Below are 5,538 nucleotides of genomic sequence, written 5' to 3' on the forward strand. Positions count from 1 at the left end.
CTTTTTCTTATTGCTCTTTTCCCAGCCATGGTGCCATAAACAATGAAGATTGTGATGAATAGAAGATACTGTGATGATAATTTGGCAACAGTTTCATTTAATCTATTTTAGCAGCAGTGTATGAAGGGTTAATTTGCAAAAACAAGCATCAAACAAACAGATATTTTATTTGTTGTACAAAATCATGTTTTTTGTGTTGATAAGAGATCTCAAGTTGTTTAGGTTAATTGATGACTCTAAAAAATTGCCCTTAGGTGTGAATGGTTGTTGTCTGTTCGTCTCTATGTGCCCTGTGATAGACTGGCGTCCTGTCCAGGGTGTACCCGCCTCACGCCTGATGTCAGCTGGGATCGGCTCCAGCACCCCCCCCTACACTTTGCATTTTTCTTGGACATGTTTCTTGTTGCCTGTCTTACCTTTATATTTTATGTATGTGGAATTAGTTTAATGCATGTAGCCTTGGTGGAAGCCCAATCCAAATGACTTATCGTGTGAGACAATAAAGTGAGCCTTGAATCTTGACATATGTTTTTAATCTTTCCATCTCTCTCACTTGCTCCCACGCTAAGAACTGACATATAGAAAATCTACCACTGTTTCTTCTGTGTTTGTGTGTCCAGAGAAATCATCTGTTCACCAGGTTTCACCAGCAGCCAAGACCCCTGATAGCTGGCACACTTTTCATGTGGCAGGCTGGGTGGTCAGCTGGTTGGTCTACACACTGGTTGGCTGGATGTCTGATTGGCTACCTTGATGGAAGGATGGATGGAGGGATGGGTAGCTGTCTATGTCAGCAGAAACGCAAAACAGCTTTGAGGGAGAGCGATAGAGGGAGGGGGTGCAAGTAGAAAAAGGAGTTAAAGTAAGTAGAAAAAAGAAAAGAAAAGAATCACATTATATAAAAGAGTGAGGCATCATGTAGGGTAATGAACTGGCGTTGAGCGCTAGACGAGAACAAGTGAGCGGGGCAGCAGTCAAGCGAATGAGGGGAGTGAGGACAGACAGAAAAAGTAAGCAAGGAAGAGGGGGGTTGTAAAGGTGGTCTTGGCTGGATATTTTTAGCATGTGGAGTGGGAGGGGTGGTATCTTCTCAAGGGGTTTTTCCAGAGGAGTATATTTAGAGCCGGGATGTGTAGAAAAGACTGAGGGAGAACAGGACTAATGCCAGTCTGATGTAAGAGTCTGCAATAGGACCGCACACATTCCCTTTATTCTCTTTGCGGCACTGCCCTCGCTATATCTGCCTTCACCTGTGGACTCACTTGATCATACAGTACGTGTATGATCCGCCTCCCTCATACGTAATGTATTAATTAACCATAAATCCAACATACATCGATGTTTTTCACCCATCTACTCAAACTTGCAGGCCTCTCACAAACTCCAAAACATAGTGTACACACACACATTCTTGACCCAGTTTTGCAACAGGGGAGCAGCTTCTCGGCAGTGAACGCCCTGCAGACAGGTCGAACATTTAAAGTGGTTGGTGCCCAACAGCTTTTCAGCACATCAACTAACACAAGGCATTCTAGACACCGCAAATCAGACAGACATTTTCCAGCTAATGTGGTATAAAGTTGAAGAGAGAGAGAAAGAGGGGGAGAGAGAGAGAGAGAGAGAGAGGGACACAGCTGAAAAAGCAATGCTAATAATAATGAGAGAAATGAGAGAGAACAGAAAGAAAGAGAGAGCAGTGTGGTCTCAATATAGCTTGCTAAGGATAATAGCATGCATGCTGGCTGGGGCAGACAGGGAGAGAGAGAACGAGGGGAGAGCATGCAGAGCCGCAGTGACGCCATTGTGGTTCCTCAGCACTTCCTGTCTACCGCCACAGTGTTTGTGTGTCTTGTCTCCACGGTAACTGTCAACACATAAATACCAGAGAGGTAGGATAGAGAGAGAGAGGCGGGGAGAGAGAGAGAGCCTAGGAAAGAGAAAATAAGGACAGACCAGTCAAAGTCTAGTGGATCCATTCGGTAAAGACATGCTGGTCTTTTGTTGGACTTAATGACGGAGTTTGATGACTGATTTCCAGTGGTGTAGAAAATTTAAGACCTCAGATGTCCCGGGTGTGGGTCAAGGGTGGATGGGAAAAAAGAGGCTGGGAATTGGGGGTAAGTGCCCCAGGCTGATAATTCACTGTGGAGCTGGGGAGGAGGAGGAGGATGAAGGTCTGACAGGTTGATTCATGAGGCCACCTACTAGTTGTTTCAGTCCTTTCCAGCAACCGTACACAACACTTCTACCAGGGCCAAGATATCTGCCCGATATACTTACAGTGGCACCCATTAATATTTAATATTAAACAACGATAAAATAAATGTAATCATTTAAAAGTTGGAAAACATCTTTAGAAAAGAGTGTTGGCGGAAATTGTGGATACGGATCAAACCGAGTTATGATGACCTAAGAAGCCTCGCTGATGCACTATTACATTTTCATGAGTAGTTGTGTTGTTGCAAATGCTTGAAAAATGAATCTTTGTTAAACTAGAAAGTACTCTAGGAATCTCTATAAACAGATGTATATGAATGCAGAATCTGTAAACATCGGGAAAAGATTTTGGTATCCAAAGTGATTAGGTTCTGGTTTCCATTTGGAATCTGTTTGTAGAGTAGTATTGATCAATCGTGTTTGAGCGGGCTTTTGTTGCATACAGGAAATGCAATCTTGGGACCCATCGGTTATCATCTGACGCCAATTTAAATATTTTATTAACTTTTTTATTTTATCTGCATCAAGTATGTCTTATATATATATATATACATATGTGTTTGTGTGTGTGTGTGTGTGTGTGTGTGTGTGTGTGTGTGTGTGTGTGTGTGTGTGTGTGCGTGTGTGTGTGCGTGTGCGTGTGCGTGTGCGTGTGCGTGTGTGTGTGCGTGTGCGTGTCTGTCTGTCTGTCTGTCTTTGTCTCTCTCTCTGTCCATTAGTCTGTCTTTCTCCCTCTTTCTCTCTCCTTTTCTTCCTCCCCAACCGGTCAGGAAAGATGTCCGTCCTCCACAGAGCTGGACCTGTTCGACATTCCTGCCTTTTAAAGGGAATGTTTTTGTTGCCACTGTGTGCACAAGATTGTTGGGTTAATACTGTATATAATAACTATAATAAGTATTCCTATATTTATCAAAGATAGTGTAACTTGTTGCTGCTCATGGGGGAATTGTTGGGTCTCTGTAAATCATAAATAAGTCCCAGAGTGTGGTCTTTATCTACTCTGTGTAAAGTGTCCTGAGATAACTTTCGTTATGATTCGGCACTATAAATAAAATTGAATTGAATTGATATGGGGATATCTGTTTGTAGAGACGTCGTCTTTCAACTCAAACTCCATTCTCATGTCTGACGTTGCTAATCGGACCCTACGCACAGAAGAGGCAGTCTTGGCCTGGGTATCCGCTGGCTATACCGAAAAAGCCTTGGCTCCCAGAGGATAAATCAGACCAATAGCCGATGTGTTTCAAGATGCAGCAGTGAATGCTGTGTTGATTACGATATGGAAAAGTAAACCCCAGACACTGAAAATGTTGAATGGGAGAGCTTGTGACAAGTTAGCAAAGCCAGTAGAACAGAGGAAGGGGTATTAGGACTTTGTATATCTATATACCATTCTGGTCCACTGCATGGGACATTTTAAACATTTAAAAAGAGACTATGAAGGAATCCAAATTCAATAAAGTAAAGTTTTCCTTTTCTCTACAGAAACAGTTGCCGTTAATAAGAATATGTTCTCAGTTAACGTGTCTGGTTAAATATGATTAACGTTGAAATCTCACAGATCAGCTGGCACTGCTCTTTCTCTCGTTCTCCTGCATTTCTTTCTCCCTCCAAAACCATTTTCCACTGCTTGTTGCATAATTGGATCTGACTCACCATGACAACCAAATGGAAGTCCTTTTTTTTTTTTTACCCAGTGGCCCAGATCAGACTAGCTTACTGTCATCTGACTCACCGTCTAAGATGGTCAGTCAGTCGAATGTCCCATGTGACGCACAATCATTCATACAGCACGCCTTTAGACACATTTTAACAGACATATATATGCACTGAAAAAGATGCAAAGATAAGAACGTACAGTGTAAGATCAAACACTGAAATATGTATGCACCAGTACAGATATCAGTCTGTACTTTGACCTCTAATGTAAAAACACCAGTAGAGCATACTATGGCGCATATTTCTCAATGAACCATTAACTAAAGATGACACAATTCCAACATCCAGAAGTTCACTGGAGCTCATGATCTGCAGTTCACAGTGAACTTAGAGTACTATGGACATACGGTACACAAAACTGCACGCACACGCAAACACACACTCACACACACGCACACATGCGCGCGCGCACACACACACACACGCAGAACTATGGATGAACCTGCACGTTATCTTTTGAAAATGGCCTCATCAGTTGAAACACAGACGAACACACAAAGACACAAAGAAGGAACTTTTACAACCAAGCTTACATATCACTACACTTTCCATATCTGATAATGTTTTACAGAACCATAAAAAACAGAGTATGGCCTCGGGGTAAGAAGAAGCACAGAACTCTCTTTAAGAACCCTTTTCCAAATAACACTGCCTTTACTGTCAGCACGAATGATTGCAGAACATTGCGCACCAACAGTTTGCTTTCAATAAATTTGCCTTGGTGGAAAAGTAGCAAGATACGGCCTCTTTTCAGTTTCATACCAAGTTTATTTGGACCATATTTCACCCACCCAAACTGAAAGAACTGGTGTTGGTCATAGTGTAACTGAAATTCTTCTTGTGATGAGTAGCTTTTGAGAGTATCTTTGTTTCAGATCTGTATCGTCTCAGTCATTTCAGTACTGGTGTTGCGTGCTGCTATGCTAATTGTCATGTCTTTGGGGCAAAATAAGAGGGGAGTGTGCACGACATGCATCGAGGTGTAGACCACAGAAGGAAAATGGTAACGTTTTGTTTGTTGTTTTTTTTTACCAGAGACGAGTTGACCACATAGACTACCCAGTTAGCTCTGTCTTAAATGAGACATATTATGTTTATTTCCATTTCTGAAACATGTTTACATGCTCTAATGTTCAAAAAAGTTTTGAGAAAGTTTGTCCCCCAGGTGGGCTTTGCTTGGTTTTGGCTCAACTTGGTCATAAACTTTCTCATTTTACAGCGAAACACTTAAAATCACTTTATGCGAGAAAATGGCAATAAAGTAACAGAATATTAGTTAACATTTGATCAGCGCTGCCAAGTGATACAGTTTGATCTGCACTTTGTCAGAGACTCCTCAGTACTGATTGATTGTCAGGCGGAATCAGTACTGACGGTTTCAGCATTTATGGAAAAAAATGTTCATTGAAAGTTACCTTGAGCTTTAAGCCCCTCTCCTGAAAAAGCCCAGTCTCACATAGACCTTTTACATATGAACAGATAGTCAGTGATCATGCGGTGATACAGATATACACACATACACATAAAGAGGAAGAAAGGCAAGGAGACAGAGTGGGAAATTTATGAAGCTCCACTCTGCTCCATCACAACCACGTTCACTCA

The sequence above is a fragment of the Echiichthys vipera genome (assembly GCF_963691815.1).
Source record: "Echiichthys vipera genome assembly, chromosome: 17".
Taxonomy (NCBI): domain Eukaryota; kingdom Metazoa; phylum Chordata; class Actinopteri; order Perciformes; family Trachinidae; genus Echiichthys; species Echiichthys vipera.